General features: G+C 38.0%; 1 protein-coding gene across 6 annotated transcripts in view; it reads left to right on the forward strand.

Moving 5' to 3' along the window:
- The window catches only part of LOC144233973 (uncharacterized), a 60,384-nt gene that overhangs the window by 18,309 nt on the left and 14,336 nt on the right, over positions 1-27,739 (forward strand). For 5 of the 6 annotated variants that reach the window (XR_013335820.1, XM_077767066.1, XM_077767068.1 and 2 more), the window contains exons 3-5: positions 16,407-16,593; positions 20,485-20,528; positions 21,170-21,283. The gene's annotated coding sequence lies outside the window, so the exon portion shown is untranslated. The remainder of the gene's footprint in view (positions 1-16,406; positions 16,594-20,484; positions 20,529-21,169; positions 21,284-27,739) is intronic. The other variant, XM_077767067.1, reaches the window with a different exon arrangement.

Here is a 27,739-nt window from a genome sequence, read left to right on the forward strand (position 1 = left end):
TTTTTTTTTTTTTTTTTTTTTTTTTTTTGGTAATTTAGTATTTAGATCCAGAGTCTGGATGTGATTCAGGTTTGATATTTTGGCAAAAATACTTTATAAGTATCATAAACCTCTACCAAAAGGCATATAATCTGCTTCTTTGTCTATAACAGCCATTGATAATTATTTCTTTAATCTATTATTTCCTTAGGGGTTGCAAAATGGTGGCATTCTAATTCTACCTTCCCTTCGTTATTTACTAGCTGAAATATTTCTGTAAAGAGAAAGCTTTCTTTGTTACCTACCTGTTTGCCCTCAGGTACATACACAAAAGACAAGATGAGCACTTTATTTTCAAATGTTTTAAAAGTTTTAAAAATAACGATTTGCGCTTTCAGCATCTTCCAAAGGTGACTGATGATTTTTGAATTATTATGAACTTGTGGATTTGAACTTAATTGATGTGTTTTAATGCACTATAATTATCATTCCTATTGATGCTCAATCCCTGTCTTTGGCTAGTGAGAGCCTTGGCAAGTTGGTTCCTGTGTCTTTTTCACGTGACTCCAGCAGTCTTTGACAGAATCCTTGATTCCTAATGTGACGATGTATTCCAGTTTTTTAAGTGTTTGTTTATCTTTGAGGGGAAGGGGCAGAGAGAGAGGGGACAGAGCATCTGAAGCAGACTCCGCAATGACAGCAGAGAGCCCAATGTGGAGCTGGAACCCACAAACCACAAGATCATGACCTGAACCAAAGTCAGACACTTAACCTACTAAGCCACCCAGGCACCCCATTCCAGTTTTATCTTGTATATTTCACATGCTATGTATAGTATCAACCATTTCTGAAAGCAGCACTGATTCTTTTAAGTGGGGAATGGTGTTTTAAAAGCACAACCTTGGTACTGGAGACCTTATTCCTACCCAGTTAGCCATTATATTTCTAGGCCTTCATGTTTACATATAAAACATAATTAGCTTCTTTGCTCAGAATATTTACACATATTTTCACCTACATGAATGTCCAGGGGGTTGTTGAAAATGCAGTGGTTTGGGCCTTTTGGCCTATGTTTGAGCCAAGTCAAAAAATGCCACTGAAAAACATCCAAAATACCCCATAGGATGACCCACTTAGAAAAATCACTGATTGGGGCACCAGGGTGGCTCAGTCGGTTAAGTATCTGACTTCAGCTCGGGTCATGATCTCGTGGTTTGTGAGTTTGAGCCCTGTGTGGGGCTCTGTGCTGATAGCTCAGAGCCTGGAGCCTGCTTCGGATTCTGTGTCTCCTCCCTCTCTCTCTGGCCCTCCCCTGCTCACACTGTTTCTCTCTGCCTCTCAAAAATGAATAAACGTTAAAATCGTTTTTTTTTTAAAGAAAAATCACTGATTTAAATGACACATGGATAGAAGGAGATGAGATAAAAGGGGTGATTTAATTATAAAATCAGAAAAAATTCTGCCTGTATGAAGTTCTACCTTCCTTCCATCCTTCTCCCCCACCCCAGCTAACTGAATAAGACTTCTATGTGCTAGGTAAGTTTGAACTTCTTCTGTGTGCACAAGAGGGAATACTGCACTCAGTTCAGGCATAAAATAGTTTATTTCCTCATTTTATCAACTTTTATCTTCCCACTGAAATGTTTTTTTTTTAAAGATATTTATTTGTTTGTTTGTTTTGAGAGAGAGAGAGAGGAGTAGGGGAGGGGCAGAGAGAGAGAGGGAGAAGGAAAGAATCCCAAACAGGCTCCACCATCTGCTGAGCCCAACACGGCCCAATGTCACGAACCATGAGATCATGACCTAGGCTGAAATCAAGAGTTGGATGCTCAATCGATTGAGCCACCCAGGCACCCCGAAGCTTGTTCTTGAATAAAGTTATCCTAGATTATTTAATCGTGGCAGAGGCCTCACTTAAAAACATTAGGCCAATCTTGGCTCGTGTACCTTATAATACCAGTAATGTATAGTTCTTATTTGCCAGAATTTCACAATGAATAGCATAGCTAACTTATTAAGTTAATGGATTATACTGATATACTGGTATATCTTTAGCTTATAGGTATTTGTAAAAACAAAAGAGCCTTCTCAAGTTGAAGAGCAAGTTGGGCAATCACATGCAAAGGGGGACTGCAGCAGTGTCCAAACTTTAGCTATTGCTGATGTGACTTTATGCTAAAGTTAGAACATGTTGAATAACTCAGTGACATAGTCAGTAATTATTTTTGCAACGACGTTGTGTGTCCAGACTTCTCTATCTCTCTCTCTCATTTTGGAGGTCTAATATTAATGTTGCAATCGAGTGCATCTCACAGTGCATTGTTACTGCTATTGTAGATGGAATAGTGAAGGGGGAGTGAGAGGTTGAGTTAGTTAAAAACATTTTGTCCAAATAGAGAGAGATGCAGGTGCTTCATATTTTGAAAATATGCTGAAAAAGATACAAATTGAGAATTGTACTTTATCTTAATTTTCTTTTGAAGATTGCTATTCAGCATACATTACACATTTAATTTGCTTTTCTCTCTCAGAAATGTGTTTTTTTTTCTGAACTAGGCTGAATACTCCTTTATTAGAGATCATTGATACATTTCTGGTAAAGCATATTTTCTTTCCATGGGCTCTTGCATAAACCCATTCTATAAAATTTAGTGATTTTTGAGAGTGTTTTTTAATTTTAGGAGGCGTCTTTGTTAAAAAAAAGATGTATATTACATGCACAAACACATATTACACAGAGCAGAATCAATTGGCTTGAAGATTTGATTAATCTAATATGCTGTGGATCCAGTCCTACATTCAACCTTTCATCATTATGAGCCATTGTGAATTAGAATCTGAATTTTTTTCTCATCTGAAATTGTTGCTTTTGTGTAGATATAATCACACACCCCAAACACAGTCAAATAATTGGCTTCTGCATGGCCAGAGAAACTGCATAATCAGAAGTTAAGATCCTTGGAAGAGGAATGTTATCTCTATTTCCATTGGCTCTTCAATCTTCTATAATCTGGCTTTCATACAGAATTAGTAACCAATTTCACACAAAATCAAGTAACTGATTGCCAAGATGGCTTTCTTGCTGCTAAATCCAGTAATTTCAGCCATTATCTCCTTGCAGTTTCTTCAGGCCTGCTGAACCCCCCTTTTTTTCCCCTGCTGTTTTTTCACTTTCTTGCCTCTCATGAAGCCATCCTCTCATACATTACTGATGGCATATGCCATGTATGATATAAATAATACCAGCATTGTTACATGTTCCTAATAATATGTTCTTTTTTTAAAATATAATTTATTGTCAAGTTAGCTAACATACAGTGTACACAGTGTGTTCTTAGCTTCAGGAGTAGATTCCCGTGATTCATCGCTTATATACAACACCCAGTGCTCATCCCCATAAGTGTCCTCCTCAATGCTCATCACCCATTCCTACCCCTACATCAACCCTCAGTTTGTTCTATTTAAGAGTCTCTTATGGTTTTCCTCCCTCTCAGTTTGTAACTATTATTTTTTCCCCTTCCCTTTCCGCATGGTCTTCTGTTAACCTTCTTAACTCCGCATATGAGTGAAAACATATATCTGTCTTTCTCTGGCTGACTTATTTCACTTAGCATAATCCCCTCCAGGTCCATCCATATTGTTGCCAATGGCAAGATTTCATTCTTATTGCTGAGTAGCATTCCATTGTATATATAAACCACATCTTCTTTATCCATTCATTAGTTGTTGGACATTTGGGCTCTTTCCATAATTTGGCTATTGTTGATAGCACTGCTACAAACATTGGGGTACATGTGCCTCTACAGGAATGTACAGCATTCCTGTATCCTTTGGATAAATTCCTAGTAGTGCTATTGCTGGCTTGAAGGGTAATTCTATTTTTAATTTTTGACAAACCTCCACACTTTTCCAGAGTGGCCACACCAATTTGCATCCCCACCAGCAGTGCAAGAGGGTTCCCGTTTCTCCACATCCTTTCCTAACATCCGTTGTTTCCTGAGTTGTTAATTTTAGCGACTCTGACTCTTGTGAGGTGGTATCTCAATGTGGCTAAAAATACATTCTTAATCTGCATTTAGCTCATCCATGTTTCTGGTGACAATGCTAAAATAAGATCATATTATTATTACTATTAGCTAGTAAAATACTTATCCATTAAACAGTTGGATATTGAGCTCCTTCTAAATATCAGATACTATCTGATAGGTACATGTGATGAGTAAGTCAGAAACTATCAATTACAAAACATAGTAACTGCCATAGAAATAAAGTCCTGGATGCTATGTGAACGCATAGTGAGGGGTCTGATCTAGTCTGGTATGGTCAAAGGTTTCAAGGGAGTTGAGAGCTGCAGGATTATGTTGGTGTTAACCAATCAAAGGTATGGGGCAGTGGTTGCAAGGAGGAACATTCCAGGTTGAAGAAACTGCATGTGGCAAGCTCTGAGGTAGGAGAAAGCATGGCCATACTAAAGGAATTATGGTTGGAGCATAGGGATAGAGTATGGCTGGCTATAGTTGGAGAAATAAGCACTACAAAATCTTGTAGGACTGTATAGCCCATTTTAAACATTTTTATCTTTATCTTAAAAAAAGAGAGAAGCTGGGGCACCTGGGTGGCTCAGTTGGTTGAGCGTCAGACTTTGGCTCAGGCCATGATCTTGCGGTTCATGAGTTTGAGCCCCATGTCAGGCTCTGTGCTGAGATCTCAGAGCCTGGAGTCTGCCTCAGATTCTGTGTCTTCCTCTCTCTCTCTGCCTCTCCCCTGCTGGCTCTGTCTTTCTCTCTCTTTCAAAAAATAAATAAACATTAAAAAAGTATTAAAGAAAGAGAGAAGCCATTGATGGTTTAAGCAGAGAAGTGATATCATCAGATCTTCAGTCAAACATTTAAAAATCACTTTACATTGTTTACAGCAGCACTATTGACAATAGCCAAAGTATAGAAAGAGCCCAAATGTTTATCGATGGATGAATAGATAAAGATGTGATGTGTATATATACAATGGAGTATTACTCAGCAATAAAAAAGAATGAAATCTTGCCATTTGCAACTATTTGGATGGAACTAGAGGGTATTACGCTAAGTGAAATTAGTCAGAGAAAAGCAAAAATCATATGACTTCACTCATATGAGAACTTGTAGATACAAAACAGATGAACATAAGGGAAGAGAAGCAGAAACAATATCAAAATAGGGAGGGGAACAAAACACAAATAGACTCTTAAATATGGAGAACAAACAGAGAGTTGCTAGAGGGATTGTAGAAGGGGGGATGGGCTAAATGAGTAAGGGGCATTAAGGAATCTACTCCTGAAATCATTGTTACACTATATGCTAACTACCTTGGATGTAAATTAAAAATAAATTAATTTAAAAAGTTTTTTTAAGAAAGTAAGACAAAAAAAATCACTTTACATGCACTTTGGAGAATGGTTTGGAGGAGAAGCTGGAATGGATACTGGTGGACCGGTAGTTCAGAGGATAGATTATGGTAGTTTAGACCAAAGTATTTGCATCTAAGATGGGAAGAAGGAGAATCCTTTGAGATATATTTAAGAAATAATATCAACAGAGTTTAGCAATAAGCTTGAGATGGCAAATGAGGTAGAAGAAGGTGTTAGGCAGGTTTGTACAACTGGAGAGCTTGATAGTTAATTATGGTCACAAAATAGGAAACACTGGATGAGGATGCAGTTTGAGATGAAGGTCATGAGTTCCGGTTCAGAGAGCTTGAACATGAGACATGGTGATATATCAAGATGGAGATGTAATATTGGAAAGATGGGTCTGTAGCTCAGAGAGGAGTGCATATTCCTAATTCAGACTAACTTATACTAATGAAGAAATGAAAATTTCTGGGACAAATTTTAGCGTAGATTAGTTTGATTTTCAATTCTGAAAATTTTCTAGCAAAAAACATTTGATAATATATGTTGATACTGCCTCTTCTGTTTCTTAATTTGGTCAATCATTCTGAAGACATTTCTCATAATCCTTTACATTGTTAATCCTGTTTTATTTTCAAAATTGCAGGTTCATAAGTTTCTTTGATTACTCATATATAAGGACCAGTTCCCAAGACATGAACATAATTCATATTCAAACTTAGAATAATCTACTGAAAAAAATTCAGAGAACTACACACACACACACACACACACACACACACACACACACACGCAGAGACCACTAAGAATCAATGCCAGGAGAAGACATTTACTACATAATATTCCTGATAGGAATTTGTTATACGTTTTCTCTCTCTATATTCATTCTTAATAAATGAAAAAAAGTGAAGAAAACAATATTATTAGAAAATCACCTAAAAATAACACCTTTTGAAAAACATTTTTAAAGTTTTTATTATTGAGAGACAGAGCATGAACAGGGGAGGGGCAGAGAGAGAGGGAGGCACAGAATCTGAAGAAGGCTCCAGGCTCTATGCTCTCAGCACAGAGCCCAACATGGGGCTTGAACTCACAAACCGTGAGATCATGATCTGAGCTGAAGTTGGACACTCAACCAACTGAGCCACCCAGGTGCCCCCAAAATAACACCTTTTCAATGAAGAATTTTTTCATGGCTTTTCTTTTCTCTTATAAGTCTGTGTTGATTATTTCATTCATCTACTAGCCATTTGTCAAATATTTATTGAGCACCTGTTATGTGCCAGGCATTCTTCTAGACCCTTAAGATACATCAGAGACAAAACAGTAGAAGATACCTGTCTTCATGGCTCTTACATTGTAGCATGGGTGGCCATTTCTGTTATAAAGTTAATCATATTACAGACATATCACTTAAAAGAGTGCTTCATGTTTTTATACTACATCATCAAACATACAAGGTCTGACTTATAAGAAATCAATACCCACGTCACACAAGACTTCTAAACTAATTTTTGTTACATGAATGAATCAATGATAAAACCATTTCCTTAACAATCATAAACTGATTGCAAAGTGATTGGTTCATCTGACAGAAACCTTGGGAGAGTTAAAATAAAAGTTTCAAGAAACAGACTTTGGTACCAAAGTCAGGCACATTACATTTAGATTTTTAATTTTGCTATTCTCATACTAAATGCATACTCATAATTCAATGCTGCAAAGCTAGACATGGTCATAAACCAAAGCACAGTTGAAATGAAAGTTTAGAAAAATTATCATAAGCCAAGATTTAGTATCATTATGATGACAGCCTCAGAATTTTAGTGTTGACACCCTAGTCTCAAATTGTATTTAATGTGGTCACAAACCTAGGCAGTGTTGAAATGAAAGTTTCAAAACAACGTAAAGAGTTAGGAAAAACGTAATCAATATAAATGCATTATGAGGGGCGCCTGGGTGGCTCAGTCGGTTAAGCGTCCGACTTTCGCTCGGGTCATGATCTCGCGGTTCGGGGGTTCGGGCCCCGCGTCGGGCTGTGTGCTGACTGCCAGCTCAGAGCCTGGAGCCTATTTCAGAGTTTGTATCTCCCTCTCTCTTTGACCCTCCCCTGCTCACGCTCTCTCTCTCTCTCTCTCTCTCTCCTAGAAATAAATAAAAAATAAAAATATTAAAAAAAAATAAATGCATTGTATTAATATTCCATGATTTAAATGAGCAAAAAGTTGCTTTTTGTTACAAAATGGATAGTAGTCTGAGTACAGAAAGTAATATTTCCTATATGGGACCATTCCACTTTCTGCAATTCTATTGAATTATAGTGAGCTATAACCCTCACAGTCAGTTTTTTTAAAATAAATTTTTAGGTCTATTTTTCTGGATCTAAAGACATAAAGCTCAAAGCTCTTCTTGAAAGAGAATTAAACACATTTCAGTCACCCTTATCACCTGGAATATCTGGTTTCAGTCAAAACTTACATGTCATTCTGAAAAAAGCAAAAGTGAAGTATTGTCTTCTTTCGAGGAGAGACTGTGCTATTAAACAGCTCACTGGGTGTTTAGAGCCCATGGGTAATGCACTTCTTCTTTATGTATAGAATTGTCCTTGGCTAGGAGGTCATACAGGAGAAGTGGTGAGTGCCACATCTCTGCCTGGGAAGGAGCCCTTCCTTACCTTTCTGTTTGTTCCTTTGCCCCTGGGAATGAGTTGGGTGAGAGTTTGGGCCAGTAGGTAGTTGCTTCTATTATTCTGTTTAGTGTATATTTAGTGTCTGGGTATTTGGCACAAGGTGACTCATTCTCTGACCTTGTTTTCAATGCTCTGGTGTGGATGTATTTTCCTACGTTCCAGAGAAAAAAATATTGCAATGCACAAATGTAAAAATGTAAGAAGTAGAAAAGGGGAAGTGTGGGCGTAGTGAGTAGAAGTCCAGTCCTTTTAAACTTTACTGGCAGAGTAACATTAACATGGGCTTTGGAGTTAGATAAACCTGAGTTTAAATTCTAGCTCTGTTACTTTCCAGCTGAGTGATTTTGGCCAAGTTATTTAACCTCTTTAGGTTTCAGTTTCCTTATTTATAAGCTGTAACACGACCTTCCTCATAGGAGAAGTATTAATTGGAATAGTATATGTATATGTGGCATATATATACGGTAAGCCCCTAATAAATTCAAATTATTATTAATACATTGCCAGGAAAGAAAATGCATCAGGGAACAAATGATATAAATGTTGTATTAATACCATGGAAAGGATTCTTTGTGGGCAAAGCACTTAGGACTGGATTTTCAAGTGGTCCTCTCTTTCACCATTGTATTTAGGCTTACTCTGCTGGTAGTAAAGAATGTATCTGGTTTCCTTCTTAAACCAGAGTCATGGAGTGCAGGATTGGATGCATTTGTGGAGCATTTTACATTTTATGCAGTCATTTGTATGTCACCTTCATAATGTGTGCCCCATTCTTAGACCATCATCTATCATTATCTTCTTAATAGTTTTCTTCAAATTGACTCGCCTTTTACCCAGCTTCTTTGAAGTCTCATTTAAGCAACATTAGCTATAAAGTCATGCATTTTCTGTGCAAGTTATATTTTTCTAATGCACTCTAAAAACAAATATCTTAAAAAAGTTCCACCTCCAGTCCATACACCACCTAGAGACATCGGAAGTACTTCCTGCACTCTGTTACTGCATTTTGGAAAACACTGACACACAGGATATGCTTTGGCCCTCGTAATCATTATGTGAAATGAGCAGAGAAAACATAATTATCCCCATTTCAAAGATGAGGAAGTGAGATTCACAGATAAAATCTTACATCCAGTATATTTCCGGAACTGGGCCTGGTACTCATGCTTTCTTCTTATCAACCTACTGCTTCTATACTACTGGCACTTCTAGGGAATGCAAATTTAGAACTAAAAATAAACTTTTATCCATTTAGACCTGACTATTTTGAAGTTTTGTGGTAGTCTGAATAGAGATGAGACAGAAAAAAATTAGTAAACAAAGGAAAGGGGAGTAGATTGCCAAGTTGTGGCAGGCAGCCTCTGAGATAGTCCCTGGTTATCTTACCTTCCAGCATTCGTACCTTGTGTAATCCCCTCCACTTGTGAAACTACTTTCTAACCAATAGGATATGGCGGCTTAGAGGGGGTGACACTTCCTTGCTTAGTTTGCAAAGCATTGTGACTTCTGTCTTGCTAGAAGCCTCTCTCTCTCTCTCTCTCACTGATTTTGATGAAGTAAGCTGCCACTGGAGGGAGGCCCTCCCACCCTAGGAGAGAAGACCTGAGGGCAACAGGGAACTGAAGCCCTCAGTTCCACATTCCTCAAGGAACTGAATCCTGCCCACAATCCCATGTGTTAGTTGGGAAGCAGGTCCTTCCCTAGGCGAGCCTTCAGATGAGATCCAGCCTTGATGGACGCCTTGCCTAGAGTCTTGTGGGAGACTATGAAGCAGAAGACCCAGTTAAGCCATCTCCAGAGCCCTGACCACAGGCATTTTAAGCTATTCATTTTTGGGGAGTGGGTTAATCTGTTATTCAGCAATATATAACACAAGTCCACAGGACTGATTTCCAGAAGTGATTCAGCAGAAGTGGAACCAAATTATCATTGCTGTGCATGGGCCCCAAGTGTTTGCGGTTCTGATGAACTGTGATATCTAACATTGGAGACAGTTTTTCTTTCTCTCATTTTCCTATTCTTTCTTCCCTTCCTTCTCTCTTTCCCTTCATTTCTCCTACTCTTTCATACTTAAATTTTTTTAAATTTTTATTTATTTATTTTGAGAGAGAGAGAGAGAGGGATAGAGAGTGTATAGGGGAGGAACAGAGAGAGAGAGAGGGAGAGAGAGGATCCTAAGCAGGGTCTGCACTGTCAGTGCGGAGTCCCATGCAGGGCTCAAACCCATGAACCATGAGATCATGACCTGAGCTGAAACCAAGAGTCATACACTTAACCCACTGAGCTACCCAGGTGCCCCCTTCATACTTTTAATTAACAGAGGAGTTGAAAACGTAAAAGTCAGTAGCAACACAAAAGAGAAGGCCTGCATCTGCAAAATGTTATTATTTACATCTTTCCACGATGCTCTGTGCCAGGCTTCATATGTAGGCTTCACAGTGCATATGTAGGAGTTACCTAACAAAGGTTCGGCTGTTGGTATTGTTGAGTCCCCATAGAGTTGATTCAGCGCTGTCCTTTCCATTTTGTTTTCATTTTTCCACTTGTGCCAATGTCTTTAATCTTTTATAGGCTTTGTGTACTCATGTTCTGTGTCTTTTCCTTTGTAGGCCACTTATAGCACTGATCTATCAGTGCCTCTCACTGACTTCGATGTGAAGATGGTTTTTCCTGCAGAAAACTACAGAATTAAAAACATAGAACATAAAGAAATAACATTCATGCTTTACACTGTCTTACAGATTTCCTCCAGTTTTTCTATCCACCACACTACCTGAAAAGATTTTCACTTTTGAGCAGTCTTTGCTTCTATTTGATATGCACGAATAGCTAGAGGGAATTAGGCAAGGACCATTCCAAGTGAAGTTATCTGTATGAAACCTTGAAAATAATTTGTAGCTAGCCTTGATAAATGGGGGAGGGGTGGGGCATGTGAAGGGATAGAGTAGGTGGTGGGGAGGTACATATGGACAAATTTGAATCACAGATTTCTTACTATATGCCAGCAACATTTAATAATAGCAGTCCTAAACACACACACACACACACACACACAAATGAGTCACACTATAAAAACTTGTAACAAGTGCTGGCAAGTCAGATGGCAGACTCACCCCGAAACCTGTCTCTCCAATAAAAACCTCATAATTAAAAACAAGGCTGTCCATAAATCATAACATATAATAACAATTATGTGCAACTGGTACAAGACTTGATTAGAAAATTAACATTTAGCTTTCAGGTGAAAATTCTGAATTTCCCTCAGAGTGAAAATACCTCTATAGTATATGGCCAGCAGGTTATCACCTATACCTGAGCTGAGAAGTGCTTTTTTGTCCAACTGTTAATACCTACTGACCTTGGTCCAATAAAAGACCAAGGTGATGGATGCAGTCTTACTTGTCTTTTAAGAACAATACTAGCATTTGCCACATATTGAGAAAGTGCCTACAATGTGCTCAATACTTCGTTAGGCACTGGCTGTTCCATTTTCTCTTCTTTACACTCACGGAACAATGAACCATACTTTACTTCTATAAAACTGAGGCTTAACCTGGTTTTCTGACCTTCCCAAATTTATATAAATAGTAAGTGACCCAAACAGGATTTGAACCTGAATCAGCTGATTCACCTTTCTATTACAGGTGTGGCCTTGATAAAGGACAGGAACTTAATGTATACATCGAACCTGGTGAATAGGATACAGTGGTGGCCTTCAACTGGATTCTGTTGAATGTGTGGTAGAATGGATGAGAAGCCTCTTGTCTGTTGCTACTTCTTTAACCTGGGAGAAATCTGTCACCCAGCTTTGCTAGGTTCTTGTTTTTTGTTGTTTGTGTTGCTGTTTGCTTGCTTTTAGTTGATAAACTGAATCATCTCAATTGGTTACTATCTGATGTGTCTTCTGTGTTAAAATTATATTATTCATCTGGTTTATATCAATTGGACAAATCTACACCAAGTAAACCCTGATATTTGTCACGTTTCCTTCAGATTTCCCCTATGGCATGTGAGCAGGGTCTGAAAATGGAATAGAAGCTCCATGAAGCTATAAAAACACTTTTTCATTGTGTTCTTCTCTCTCCTTTTCTCTTCTGTACATAGTTGGATGGGATGTCCTGTGAGAAGGTGAGCTGAGGAGAAGCTGGACTGGGAAGACAGGAATGAATTCATCAGTGAAATTCAGATTCTCTTTTTCCAGTACTCTTTCCCAACTAAATTTCTAGGGAGTAGAAGAAAGCTCTTTGCAGAGGCAGAATGTCTTGGGTGTAGCTGTTCACAAAGAAATTAATGATTAATTGCAGTGAACACCTGCTTCTTAGAATTTCCTAATTCTTGGAAAATATTTTTTATAGTCAATGATTTAAAAATGCTTAATGGCACACTGAAGAACAGAGGTTGGCAAAGTTTTTCTCTAAAGGGCCTGGTAGTCAATTGTTTAGCTTTTGTGAACCATATGGTTTCTGTCACAACTACTTAACTCTGCCGTTCCAGCACCAAAGCAGCCACAGATGACACATACATGGAAGTGAATGTCTGAATCCCAGTGCAATTTTATTTACCAAAACAACTGGGAAGACGACTATGACACAAGGGTTGCAGTCTGCTGACCCCTGGTACAGTGGGAAAAATTCAGTTGGAGTTTGATTATGGCACTTTCACTCTAGCTGGGTGTTTTAGGAAAAGGTATTTATTTGAGATGGGATATAGTTTCATTATCTGTATAATGGGGATAATAGAACCCGCCTCACAAGACTGTTACGAAGATTAAGCCATGCAGCTAAAATATCGCAAACTGGCACCTAATGAGTGTTTGGTAAATGGTAACTGTAATTATTATTGTCATCATTACAACACTATTATTTTAATTTCTCTTAAGTTTTTTGGTAGGTTATTTAGTGTAACTAATGTATTTACAGTAAACCAAAAAGTGCTGTTGAGGGCAGTTGAAACTGTGTTTTGCTGGTTCATCACTGAAGATTGTTCTGCTGGGATTAGAAAATTGTTTTAGAGAGTGTTGGTGCTATTTCATACTTACTGAGCTAATACCACTCTCTTTTTGTGTTAGCTTTTGTATTTCAAGTCCTCTTTAAAAGAATTGTATAGGTATGGGTGCCTATGTTTGCTTTACTTCTTTATCTTCCTTGTTGGGCAATCATGCATATGTTGATTGGCATCAAACCTAGATCTCACCTATCCCCATGGCAATGAGCTTCTACTGACTTGAATTCAGACAAGCCCGGGTGGCCCCATGAGTGGGAGAGTCTGGGCATGTCCAGCTGTGGCACCAGGAGGGCGTGGATGCACCTGCTATGCTTGTGTAATGCTGGCATTACAATGTGGTGGTGCTTCTCTGTGTGTTTGTCTTCTTATGAAAGGTCACTGGCTGATTGGAGCGGTGGGCTGTGCCCTGCATCCTCAGCAGGCCACACAGGCTTTCTTTCTGTGACTTTCGGCCTCATTTCTAGAGGGGAGTTTGGCTTAAAGAAGGAAGACTCTGGCTTTTGTATTCGAAAATTTCCTTGTGGGAGGAAGCTATTGCCATGTATAGAGGGCTTGAGTCATTGAAGAGAACTTACTCAAAGAGAATTTTTTACTAAGGGAAAAAATGGTACAATCACAATAAAGCAGAAGCCACAGGGCCTGGATTATTGTCTTACCATAAACCTAAAGGTTACAGTTAACAGACGACTTTCAGTTCCTGCTGCCGGAAGGGGTGGTCAGTCCCTTTCGTGCTTTTACTGAGCCGCTTTCCAACTTTTCTCCTTTTCTTTTTCTTTTCTGAAAATGAAAAGTAATGAAGAGTAAAAGACGAATGATAACAGATATACCTTGGGCTGATATGGAGATAGGCTGTCAACTTAATAACAGATGTTGGGTCAAAATGTACTTCTCTCTCTTTGAATTGATATTGAAATGTGCATGGGCTATTTGGACTGAAGACTTTAAATATGTGTTAGCTTGCAAAAGTGGCTGTAGAGAAAGTGCCAAAACCTAGTAATATGTAGGGACAATATTAAAAACCTTCACAAACCTTCATCTATAAAAAGACAAAATGTGTTTTATAGGTACAATGACAATCCAAATACCAAAAAAAATTTTAAATAAAAAATTCACTTTAAATCATAATTCTGGAGGCATAACATAAAAGTGATAAGTAAAGAGTACATCATATTCATACTTTATTAACATGTTTGCGCCATTTTCTGCTTTTATTTAACCTTTAGAAAAAGTCTTTAAATTGTATCAAGTCACAAGGCAAGTTTATAGCCTAAATTGTCTCCTTCTGGCTGTTTTCTTTAATTTTTGTACATATGGAGATGTTTCTAGTCTAGAGCTACATCATTTTTAAAAAAATTACTATATGAGATATTCTATGATTCATTTATACTCCTCTATTAATGATTATACTTATTTTACTTAGAAAGATTTAGGGTTGCATGCTCACGATAAAGTTAGGAATGATACGTTGATTTAATGGATGTTGTTTTCTTCTGTAACTCTTCTGGCTTCTTGCATACCTTTGGGAATGATCTTATGAAACAAGCCCACAATGCCTTCGGAAAGGCTTTTTAGGTGCTTATATCTCCTTGTTTCCAGGTCTATTTCCATGGCTTTAGCTGCATCAGAGTCCCAGAAGAACGGGTTTAATTAGAAATTCAGCAAAAACTACTGCTATGTTTGGATTCTGGTTAGACAAGTTGATACTAACCCAACTGTGGGATGGGACCTTCCATACTCTCACATCGACATAAGAGTTTGGCCTTAGCTCCTTTTTTTTTTTCCCTCTCTCTCCCTTGATTAATCTCATATAATTATGTGTGTACATGTCTGAGGGCAGGGACCATGCCTTATTCATCTTTGTATTATTCAAGGGCCTGGCCCAGAGCTGTTGCTTAAGAAATGTGTGTTAGAGAAATATTTACAATAAGGTACAAATTCTCACTCAGATTCCAGTATCTGAACAAACTGGCTTTCAGCTTTGTGAATAGGGTAAAAAAGAAATATGGGCCTTACATATATACCGCCTTTTAAGAGCTGCAAGTTCAGAATCCCCTGTAACTGTCCAGTATTAACCTCATTTCTGTCAGTAGCCATGTCTCAATGCGAGGTGACTCTTCTCCTGGCATGTTTTGGCAAGAAAGAACTCTTTACCTGGTTTGCCTAATCTACATTGGCTTCTAGTTCCAACAAGAATTGTTTACATGCATTTAATTTTAGCTCTTGGGCTATAACATGTCATTGTTCTTTTTACTCACCTCCTCCCCTTGCTTTTGGAAACAGGACAGGCACCTTCAATTCTTGTTGTTCTTGTTTGGTGCACCCTTTGGTGGATTTTAGCTTTGTCCTTCAGCTTTCATGGCACTCCAAGATATTTTCAGGTCATGTTTCCTGTATAAGAAAATATAGACTATATCATCACACAGGAACATGGGATTGGGGGGCATTATTTAAATCATTCAGGGAACTCATATCCTGACCTGAAGGAAAATTAAAGCAATGTATTTGGATTAATTTATCTCATTTGATTGTGCTTCTCTATTCAATTTACAGAATAATGCATTCAGCTCTGATTCAATTTTATCTGTCACTGTCACAATGAATCTAAAAGGGAAAAAATACATATTTGAGACTTAGTTTAAAAAAAGTAATTGTTAGGAGATTTACTCTAATTCTTCCTCATATTTAGAGGAGAATGAACATCCTAGGAAAATAACCAACTTTGGACAAAACAGTGTTTTCCTAAGAGTACGCCACAAAATGGAAAGTACTCACAGCAAGCTTGCAGAAGTGCTTTGAAAAGTCTATTGCACAATTCAGTTTCTTTAGAGTACTTACACAATCATATTTCTTAATGACTTTCTATAAACAAATTTTTGGACAAGAAGCATAAAGACGTAAAAATAAAGAGAAATAAAGAGATAACATTGGGAGAAAATACATTAGTGATTTCTTACTTTTTTACCATGACAGACATAGAATCATAGATTTTTTTGGTAAAATTTTTGTGTCAGTTATGGAAGACACAAGGAAACGCAATATACTGTAGGAAGTTTCAGTTCGCCACCTAGAGGATACATATGAAATTGAACTTTTTTCCCAAATAACTTCAGTAGAATTCATTCTTTCATTTATTCACTCACTCATTCATTCAATTATTTACTTTTTTAATTATAAAAATAATTAAGTACTTGTTAGGCTTAATTATTGTACCACTGCAGATTTGATCATCTATTCAAGGGCTGTGAGCTCAAAGAAAGCACAAGGTGTGTCTTAATTGCACAGTTGCCTTTCTTTAAAATCTTTTATTTAAAAAATTTTAAAATTATTTTTATTTATTTTTGAAAGAGAGAGAGAGACAGAGTGTGAATGGGAGCGCTCCACCACCTTTTGAGAGAGAGAGGGAGACACAGAATCTGAAGCAGGCTCTAGGCTCTTGGCTGTCAGCACAGATCCTGATGTGAGGCTCAAACTCACAAACATCGAGATCATGATCTGAGCCGAAGTTGGATGCTCAACCGACTGAGCCACCCAGGTATCCCCAAAATCATTTATTTTTAAAAGACTACAATTTAAATATCTGGACAATTCTAAATATCCATATTTGTGATGTCTGTTACTTTTAACTCTTGGGCTGTAGTAAAGCTTTATTTTTTATTTTTTCTATCTCTTTACAATGTAGCTAGTGGTGTCTTCTCTGCACAAGTTAGGAAATGGAGTCTCAGAAATTAAATAAAAAGCCTAAGGTGTCACAGCTACTTCATTATAGTGCCAGTGTCTGAACCCAAGCCAGTCTAATACTGGAGCCATCACTCTACTCAGTTCTTGTCTAGTCCAGATGCTCACAAGAGCCAGACTGCAGCTGGGGGTGTGGACAGTACTTAGAGGTTGAAAGGAGATCAGGGCCAGCACCATGTCCATAAAGCAGGCTTGGGAGAAGCTTTATGAAGCGAACTTTCTGGACAGTGTCCACTAAAGATGGTAGGATTGTTCATATGTATAAATTCCTTGTACCCTGAGGAATGAACTGGAAAATTTCCCTGAGTTAGTCCAGTCCAAGCAAGAGTAAACATAGGGCTGGGGACAGTTGGTGCGCATGAGTGCCTCCTTTGCATCTGGGTGTCTAACATCATCAACCACCACGTCTCATGTGCTACAGAGACACACAATTTGTAATTTAATGCAACATAAAGCCCCTGCAATCTGATTAAATTTTATTGTCAATTCTGTCAGGTAGGCAGGGCCATGATGAGCATGCTAATTATAACTTTTTTAAAGTAGGCTCTACACCCAGAGTGGAGTCCAACGTGGGGCTTGAACTCATGAGCCTGAGATTAAGACCTGAGCTGAGATCAAGAGTCAGATGGTTAACCAAATGAGCTACCAGGCGCCCCACATGAGCATGCCAATTATGTAGATGAGGAAACTGAAATGCTCATGAGGTTCCCTGAATTCCAAGGCCAGGAAGTAATCCTTGGTGCCAGAACCAAAACCTAGGTTTTCTGATTTCTATCCAGCATTCTATGTATCATTTCTCACTGCCAGTAAAATCAGCTTTGCTCTCTGTGACTTTTCTAGTCACTCCTGCAGTTTTATACCACTCTCTCTCATTTAATAGCTCTCTGTCAAGGCAGAAATTCCCGTGAAAACAGAAAACAAATGTAACAGAGATGTTGATGGTATAAGAGATAAGATAGAGGTAAGAAGGGATGTTGCAAAGTTGTGTCCTTCAGTGCAAGAAAAAAGGGATATATTTGGAGGAAGGGAAGTGAAAGAAAATGAAAGGCAGTAGGTCAGTTCTGAGACGGCGAGGGGAATTAAGTGTTAACACGTGTACCTAACCCTCTTCAGTAGGCCTGGTCCTGAAGACTTGTGGGCAAAAGTGTGTAATGCCCTGCGGAAATCTTCTAGCTGTTGGGATCGTACTGTAAATCATTTTTTAAAGTGAAGAAAACTCTGATCAACCACTAGTTTGCTTACGGAGAGGATTTTGCCCGGCTGTACCCAGAAAGCTTGAGAATACCACACAAGCATATAACCCGGAGACCATTTTTCTTTGCTGGGAAAATTTGCTTAAAAAGGAACATTAAGATTTGTTTAATTCTACTGCATGGACAGGTGATAATGTGCCTGATGACCTTCTACTGTAAATTTGAAAGAATTAACCTTCCTGCATCTATTGCTGAGAGATAAAGGAGAACATTTTCTTAGGGTTTTGAACTACTTCAGTTGTTCAAATCTGACTGAAAAAGGCAGCACCAGGGACTGTTTTTACTTATTTTGTATCTTTCTCTGCATCTTTATTTTTTTTGAAGATTAATACAGGGTGCTGAATTTTATTTAGGTTTCAGATATTATTATTCAATAAATTTAAGTTATTTTAAAAGCATTTGAAAGAGAGTTTACATTAAAAGTTGAATCAGTTTGACTTATATATCCCTTAAGTTGAAAACTCACAGACTCCTAGACAACTGGTTTCTTTTTTAAGAAAAAAAATTTTTTTTGAAGATCACACAGAAGTAACAGGGAGTGGTCCTGATCCCTGTGCTTTTATTTATGTGTGGTTAAAGTTCAAATTTCTCAATATACCATAATCTCGTACTGGCCAAATTCCATGGTAGATAATTAGATCTCATGTACCAAGGCCAATTTGGATGCAGAGAGAGAGCAGGTACAGTGTACTTCTGGGAATCTGTTGGCCAGGTTGACTGGGTTTGACACATGACTGGTGGGGACTCACCTCGCTTGCTGACTGGACTGGCCCAGCAGGTTCTACAGGTGAGATCACTGTTTGGCTGTCTCACTGCCGGGCTTGGTAGGCAGAAGAAGCCATGAACAGATGGCTTGACTTTGGGTCTCAAAAGTTCTCTTTCTTTTTTTTTCTTCTTCTTTTTTTTAATGTTTTATTTATTTCTAGGAGAGAGAGAGAGAGACAGCGTGAGCAGGGGAAGGTCAGAGAGAGAGGGAGTCACAGACTGAAACAGGCTCCAGGCTCCGAGCTGGCAGTCAGCACAGAGCCCGACGCGGGGCTCGAACCCACGAACCGCGAGATCATGACCTAAGCGAAAGTCGGACGCTTAACCGACTAAGCCACCCAGGCGCCCCTCAAAAGTTCTCTTTCTTATTTCCTCTCCCAAACTTCTTCTGCCAGCTCTCTGGGGACTGAAGCATTCATTTATAAATTCATTCATTCAACAAATATTTAGTGAAGACCTATATTGTGTCAGGCACTGTCCTGGGCTCTAGAAATATAAGAGGGAGCCAGACATTTTCTGCCTTCTAGAACTTATAAATGAATAGTTATAATACTCACTGGAAATTTTACTACTGACAGAGTTCAGTAATCTAAGTCTTTATTATTTCTGTCTTTAAAAAGCAGAAAGTGCACAAATGGTCTTTGGAAATATAGCACTGGAATGTATTTATAGATTTCAACACATAAAATTAATGGATCAATGAAGACAAGTTCATCGGTCATTGTGAGTTCAGAGTAGACCCCACCCTCCCTACTGTACCCTGACTCCACTGTGTACAATGGCCACCTTGCCATTATATGAACACACATGTACACACAGATACAGTTTCAATGATCTTCAAATCTATGCAGCATTCAGTTGTTGAGCACATATTACTATACTTACCTAGGTGGAGACTGAATTTCCCCTCAAGGAACTTATAATTTAGGAGGTAAAACATTTGCTTCTTTCAAAATGTAACACTACTTCTCCACTCCCTAGACTACTATCTTTCCAAACTTCAGCTGTTCATGTACCATTTCATAATTTTTGCTATATTCACATACCACCTATGCTGTTATGCCTCTGAAAATACACTACTATTTCAACTTAATTAAATTTGTTTAATAATAATACCTTTTAGGGTGCCTGGGTGGCTCAGTTGGTTAAGCATCTGGCTCTTGATTTTGGCTCAGGTCATGATCTCATGGTTCATGGGATCCAGCTCCATGTCGGGCTCTGCACTGATAGTGGAGAGCCTGCTTGGAGTTCTCTCTATCCCTCTTTCTGCCCCTCTCCCTCTTTCTGCCCCTCTCCTATTACACATGTTCTCTTTCAAAAAAATAAATGAACATTAAAAAGTAATATTTTTCAAATCACTAGGTTGATGTGCTAGCTATAAAAATTTCAAATATACTTTAATATAAGTATATGATTATTAAATTTTATATATATATATATGGTTTTATCTGTATGCATCCCCAAATCTTCTCAAATGCTCTCAAGTACAACACATACACTTTGGGAAGCTTTACAAAAGTAGGGCCCACCTTTGAGAGTGAAGAATGGCAGGAAAAGTAAAATGCATAAGTAAGGATAATAATCCTAGCAATGGTATCNAAGCTGTTATTTATTGAAGATTTTACGTGTTTCATTTAATTTTATCTTATTTAATTTTTGTTCTCTTGCAGGTATGCAAATAACAGAAATGTGAAGCAAAAGAGCAAGAAAAGAGGTAAGAGTGGAAGTGAAATTTCATCATACTTAGGGCAGCTACAACTAACACGGGTCAATGTTTTAGTTTTTGTTCTTTTGTTCAGTTGGCTGAGATTTCACATTTGATTACTTTTATGTAAATTAGAGTGTGATGGTGGCAGATTAAAAAACATTTTAATCAAATATATTTATTAATCAAATAATAATCCCCCAGAAATTATGTTAGTGTAATTGTACCCATTCTAGGAATGCAGGATCAATTGAGAGAAATCTGATTAAAACACATTTTCTTTTCTGTAGTTTTTGGTTTTCTGTTTCTCCAGTTGCTAATCAGCAATATCTTTGTCCTACTGAACTAAGGCATTTGTTGAAAAGCCTTTGTGTTCTCTGGTATAAGTGCCTAACTTGTTAAAGACAAAGTTCTCCTAGGTCTCTGCTAAAAAATAGTGAAATAAATATTTTCATAAACATATTATCGCAAAATATTAAGGCTGGAAGAGACCTACAGGACCTAAGATAGCTTCCTTACTTTACAGAGAGAAAAATGTTGAAACAGCAATGGTTGTGAAAATTTTTCCTGTGTTTTCATATCTGAAATTTTCATCATAAAGTTTATGAGATGCACTTGTTTTTATTTGCATGCCTGAATTTTGCTTCCAGTATATGATGAACTCCGAGGACAAACCATGCCTTGTTTGTTTCCTACCCTGCGATTTTGGCAGAGTGCCATGTACTTCCTTGGTACTGAGTAATCATTTTTCAACTAACTAAAAGGTAAGATATACCCCATAAACCTGCCTTTTAATTCTTCTTTGACATAAACTTTCTAGATACTTAAACCTCATTTAGCATTCCATTACTCATCTTCCCTGTAAAACTGTCAGAAAGTGTATTTGAGACTCAAATAGCTGGAAGAGTATGCTGTCCATGGTCAGGTTATGTATCCTGGGCATGGACTCTATTTCAGAATGGTCAAACCTGAAAAGATGAAAAGCCTAAGGTTTGGGGACTATGCTCACTAAATGTTTTAATTGGACATTTACATAAATGACAGGAGTTGTAAGAAAATTGATCAAGTTCAATTTACATCTTTCATCAATTGTAAGAGCCATTGATCCTTAGCAATTATTATGGAACAAATTAGCTAAAATTATAAGATGCTTAGAAAAAGATTAAACCATGCTAGCTATTTCATGTAATTAAATTATCAAACAATTACTCTGATTTTTTTTTCCCCCTCAAGCTTTCTTGAAATATAGGTACACAGGGGTGCCTGGGTGGCTGAGTCAGTTACGCTTCTGACTTCGGCTCAGGTCATGATCTCAGGGTTTGTGGGTTCGAGCCCCACGTCGGGCGCTGTGCTGACAGCTAGCTCAGAGCCTGGAGCTTGATTCTTTGGAATTCTTCGGATTCTGTGTTTCCCTCTCTCTCTGACCCTCCCCTGCTCATGCTGTCTCTATCTCTCTCTCAAAAATAAATAAAATGTTAAAAAATAAAAAAAGAAATATAGGTATACAAAAACTGCACATAATTAATGTATACAATTTGATGATTCCGGACACGTGTGAACACTTGTGTAACCATACTCTGATCATTTTTCACAGCAGTCTAATTAAAGTACAGCTTTGGATTTGTTAGTATATTTGAACATGAATGTTTCGGAAGTTTTACCCCTGGCTTTCCCATGTAGGTTCAGGTAGTGTTTGTTATTACCCTGTAGATACTGAATTACAGCATAGCAGTTCGTTAAAAAGCCGCTTTGATTGTTAACACTTTTTGGTATGGGGTATGCTTTAAGAATCGTTCTATTTACAGGGCCCTGTTTTCACTTGTGAAGGTCAGTGCATCCTCCTTTTTAATTCTCAAGATTGGTGTTTTTATAGCTTGATGAGATATGACACATTGCTTCTTCCGGTACCTTTTTCCTCCCCCAGGTTTTCTTTTCTTTTTTTTTTTTTTTTTTGCCTTCCTATTCCTCCTGGCATCTGGACTTCTTTTTCTGCCAAATGAGTCAGTTAGAGTGGAAATGTTGTGCCCACATTTTTTATCTTGTCTGGGAAAAGAGGTTTGGAGGCAAAAGGTGCCTGAATATGTTTCCTTTAAGTCCTCCCACAACCCTCCAGATCCTCTCCTGAGAAGAGCGCTCTGTATTCAAGGTCAAGATGCCAGGTGGTCCTCCACTGCACATACATTCCACAAACTCAATACTCAGGAAGTTGTTCTTTGACGAAAGAAATAGAAAAGTGTTATTATTTTTATATACTTAATATTATTTTTATATTTAAATACTATTTTTACTATTATTTATTTACTTGTGCATGTTTTTTTCTCAATACCTGCTCTCCTTCCACAAAAGATTTAAGTGGGTTTTACAAACATAAATAACACAATAGGATTAAGAGTGAAAGGAAAAAATGTAGATTTTTAAAAAAGGGGAAAGGAAAGATGGGTAGATTTAGAAAGTGAAAATGAGTTGTTTGTATACGAAGCATTGAGTAACTACTGTATGGAGCATTTCTTATATATGAGACAAAACACTGATCAAAATATCTAATCTAATTGAATGACCTCATCACCATTTTGAATTTATTTAGATTTTGCAGTTGTAGAAATTGAGGCTTAGAGAGTTTAATTCATTCAACTCCACACTGCTAAATTAGTGGTGGGGTGGGATTTGAAACTTCTGGTGGTGTCACCCAGAGTCACTTTTATAACCTCTCTAGCTTGCTTTTTAGCGCAAGTATTTATTATTAATGGTAATTCACAGTACTGTCCCAGCAAATGTACAGATAACTTAGCTTCATTACATTAGTCAATTATTTCTTTTCACCTGTCAATCCTTAATAAGTGAAAGAGGTTTGGGGAGCCGTAATTGTTGGGTTCTGGTGGGAGCTGTGGTTTTGATGGAGGAAGTAGTAAAATACACAGGCTCTTTGTCACAGTGCAGGTCAAAAAGGAGTTCGTTTAAAGTCTGAAGTTATTCTTGGAGGTTGTGTTCTTCACCAAGATCTTGGTGTTAAATAAGCCATATAGACTTAACAATATGTTATAAAAATGAAGATACAACAGTATAAAGTTCTATCATGATGTAAATTCCTCAAAATTGTGGTCCAAGCTCTTTCAAATCTTCATAAATCACCATGCACATGTATTTAACAATACTTTATATATACATGCAATAATCCGGTGCTATACTGCAGTATCACAAAATGAACCTAACATGGTTTATAGACTATATTAAATATTAAATATGTAATAGGCTGAAATTTTGTTTGCCCTGGCCTTAGAACCTAGGAAATAGATTTGGGACAACTTAAAGCTCAAATCTCTTGAGAAAGTTCTCAGCTTCTTTGAACAGCTTCTTTTCTTCCAGATAAATTTCCCTGTAGCAAATAGGAGTCATCAGAATGATTCCCTTAAAGCTACCTCAAAGTGGAATTTATTGAGCTGGATCAGAGCAATAATTCAAGAAAAATGTACTGACTTTTACTATGCCTTAAGTACCATGCTAGGAGCTTTATGCCCAACATTTTGTTTCTTTCTAATAGCGACTCCATGAGATAGCATCCCCATTTAAGAGACACAGAAAGAGAACCACAGAAAGATCAGAGAAGTAAAATAATTTGTGCTTCCAAGGCCACATCAATGATGGACCTGGGATTTGAACCCAAATGTGATATGAAAGTCCATGTGCTTAAACCGCTAGACTGCCTGCCCCTCAAGGAGCTGCCAAGGTTGTCACGGAGACCTAACTCTGTATAGATAGTTGCTTCAACAGGAGGAAAAACATAGGAAGATCTGGTGCATAGGTTTCAAGCAGACATCTGTGCTCACTTAAAAGGTAGAACTATTGTATTCTATTTATCGAGTAGTGGTGTATCATGTTTGATGTATTTCTCCACTCCATTCACTGTTCAAGGTGATAAAGGTGTCTAGGAAGGGGAATTAGGAAATACCTACTATGTTGGGTCAAAGCCAAATCACAGGGCTAACATCTGTTTCTTCTTTCTCCTACATCCAGTCTCTCTTTTGATGAGAAGAAGAATAAGCCTCATTCTTGGTCAGTTGTAGATCAGTGAAAAGACTTCTGTCTTACTGGCATCAGAGATATGTTATCAGCACCTAAAGAATGGAAAGCCTACATCAAAGGAGGCTTCTCTTGGGAAGAGAAGTAATGAGATACAATGAAAGCGAATGGGTATTTTTAAAATCATAGAGACTGAGGACCAAATCCTGGAATTGACACTCTTTAGTTGTGTGGCCTATTTCACTATTTTGAGCACTAGTTTCTTCATCTGAGAAATGAAGGTGATTCAGATTACTTCCAGAGGTATCATACAGATAAAATGTAAGTAATGCAGGTAAATTTATCACACAAGCAGACATAAAATAAATTGAGTGAGAAAAGAATCTTTTTATCTCCTATTTTTTTTTTTTGCCCAAGCTCTTATTCCCTCCTGTTTTCTCCCCTCTCCTTTCCCCCTCTTCTCTTCCCTTTTCTCCTCTATTCCTCTTATTTTTTCTGTGCTAAAGTTTTGCACAAGCCCTACAGTTATGTATATGTGTTTGGTTGCAGCAACCATATATAAAGGAGACATTGAATGCTTGCATTCATTTATACACTGCTATAAGTATTTCATTCTCACAAGTTTTAGAGGGAAAAGTCTGGCTGCTGGTGAATTGGTGAGAAAGAAGCAGTTATTGAATGCTTATTTGACTCTGGTATGAGAGAGACAGCCTTTCACCACTGTCGCAATTCCAAGAACTGCTGAGATGAAGCACTTACCACGTGTGACAGATTAGCCAAGCACAAGTATGAAGTGAGCAGAGCATCTAGAACAGCTGCACCCACTGCATTACAGACGCTAAAATGTATCATAATGATTATTTATTATGATTCTTATAGCTCAGGTTAAATTGTACAAAATTCTCTATATCATTTTGTGATCCAGACTGTCTTCATCAAAGAAAGTATATTATAAAACCTAGCCAATTAGTAACAACAACAACAGAAAAGAAACGGGGACATACTATATAACTTCCTCCTAAATATTTTCCCTTCAAGGAGATTTTGAGATCCAGCTTTTCTGTGCTTAGATACTAGATGAACAAATATTAAGTTGGAAACCCAAGTTTTGCTCATCTGTTCCCTCCTCTGACTTATAATCATGTGAGGTAGGTTTTATATTTCCTATGTTATAACTAAAGGAAGAGGGAACACAGAGAAGAAGCAAATTGATTGAGCCAAAGACCTTGCAGCTGATTAGGGATAGAGCTGGGGTGTTCTGACCCCTTGGCAATTTTTCTTCCTCCATAGTGCTCTGCAGACTGTGGAAGTGAACTGCACTCGAACTTGGCGCCAATGGAATCCCAGCTGATAGGTAACCAAAAGAAACAGCGTGGCTGAAATCCAATTAAAAGTTAAACTCCCACTGGGCAATTTCTCCTTAACTGATGACAGGAATGGCTGTCACTGCCCTGTCTAGCCACTTTGCAAACAGCAGGGATGTTAGCAAGAGCTCGTGGTAAACAGCGAGTGCTTCCCAAGGAAGCAGTGATTGCTTTGGCTGGGTTCTGTTGTGGCTTTTTTTGGTGATGAAGAGGCTGTAGTCAGCCGATCAGGGGCGGTAGCCATTTTCTAATAACCACCTCAGGCTTTTGGCACCAAATTCTCTGGCACTGTCTAGGGAAGCTCTTTATGCTACTTCATGCTACTTGTCAAGTCAAGCTGCTTGTCTCGTTTTTCTGGGAAACCGGACACTGTCCATCAAATCCCCCACCTCAGTGGGATCCATCATGTGCCCTACAAGTACTCAAAAGAGGGTTCTGATCATCTCTGACACATTTTTAAAAATGACCATTTGTATGGCTTTCCTATCCGTGGTCCCATGTTTGAAATCAGGAAGTGGTCCTGAGTTAATGACATAAGGAAACACTCTGATGCTTGTATTGCCTGCTTGGTTTTCTCGAACCTCACATGGACTGGCTTCATCCTGTCCGGGAGTCCATAGCTCTGCACCTTCCTTCTTTACTTCCTGTGCAGGCCTTCCTCTGGTTTGTGGGCTGTTATGATTCATCTTGTTCCTTCAAGGCTCACACTGAGCTGCTGGTCAGAGTTTTGGTGGGTGATTTCTGCTGCCTGCTTATCATCCAACCCCAGTCTCAGGTGTTCTTTCCTAGTTTTTAGAGCTGAAATAGCTCTTTTACAGTTTGTCTATACCTTGCCCTTTCAACTCTCCCTCCTGCCTTCATAGTAAGTAAGAAGGAGTTACACTCCTTTTCCAAATCTTGATTTCTGCAATACTGTCATTTCTGCTGAATTGTGTTTATAAGACTAACCAAAGTATATTAAACTTGGTTTGATTTGATAACTTCATAAAGATTCCTTGCCAGATTGTGTGTGTGTGTGTGTGTGTGTGTGTGAGTCTGCTTAAAATCTTTGTTAATCTAGAGCTATCTCCTAAACGCAGTTACATATAATGCCTCCTAAAACTAATTCTCTACATTTGTCATTTGGCAGCCTCCTGCCCTCCCTCTAGAGCATTAATAAATCTGAAGATTAGTCTCCATAATGGAAGCATGAAAGTTCTGATGTAGGTAAATACTACTTAAGGCTTTACATTTTGAAGAAGGTTGGAGATTTTTGCAGAGACCCTTAAAATGGTCTCTGCCAGTTACCACAGTGAACTTTCTCCCTCCAGTGTATATTATGCTTGCATTGAGTCATTCCATGCAGGTACCATATATGTTTCTGATCTGGGTAGATAAGCCAGATTTGTAGATTTAAAGGAGATTGTATCATCTGCTGCTGGGAAGTTTTTCTGGAGTTAGTTGAGAACCTGTGAAACTTAATCCTTGACATTTCAAGAGCTGCTGTTTATAATAAAATCACCTTCAGTCTAGACCATGGTTATATGGTCCTAATAACATGGTAGTAATAAAGGACAAGCCCTTATTCTGATTTCTGACATCCCTACAAATTCATATTGTGTCTTTAATTGAAAGGCTTATTGCCTTTCCCAATAAAAATAATTATCAATTTTAACACTTTCCTCCAACCAAAAATAAAATGATAAGACTGTATAAGTTTTCCACTGCTCTTAAAGATTTCAAGATTGGTCTGGGGGCATGGACTGTGGTCTGATTCAGTTACTACTTTATACTCAGGGACTTAGATGGTACCTGGAACATATGGAAAGTGCCCAATGAATGAAATGAATGAATGTGAAT

The sequence above is a fragment of the Crocuta crocuta genome, unplaced genomic scaffold, assembly GCF_008692635.1.
Source record: "Crocuta crocuta isolate KB4526 unplaced genomic scaffold, BGI_CrCroc_1.0 scaffold658, whole genome shotgun sequence".
Lineage (NCBI taxonomy): Eukaryota > Metazoa > Chordata > Mammalia > Carnivora > Hyaenidae > Crocuta > Crocuta crocuta.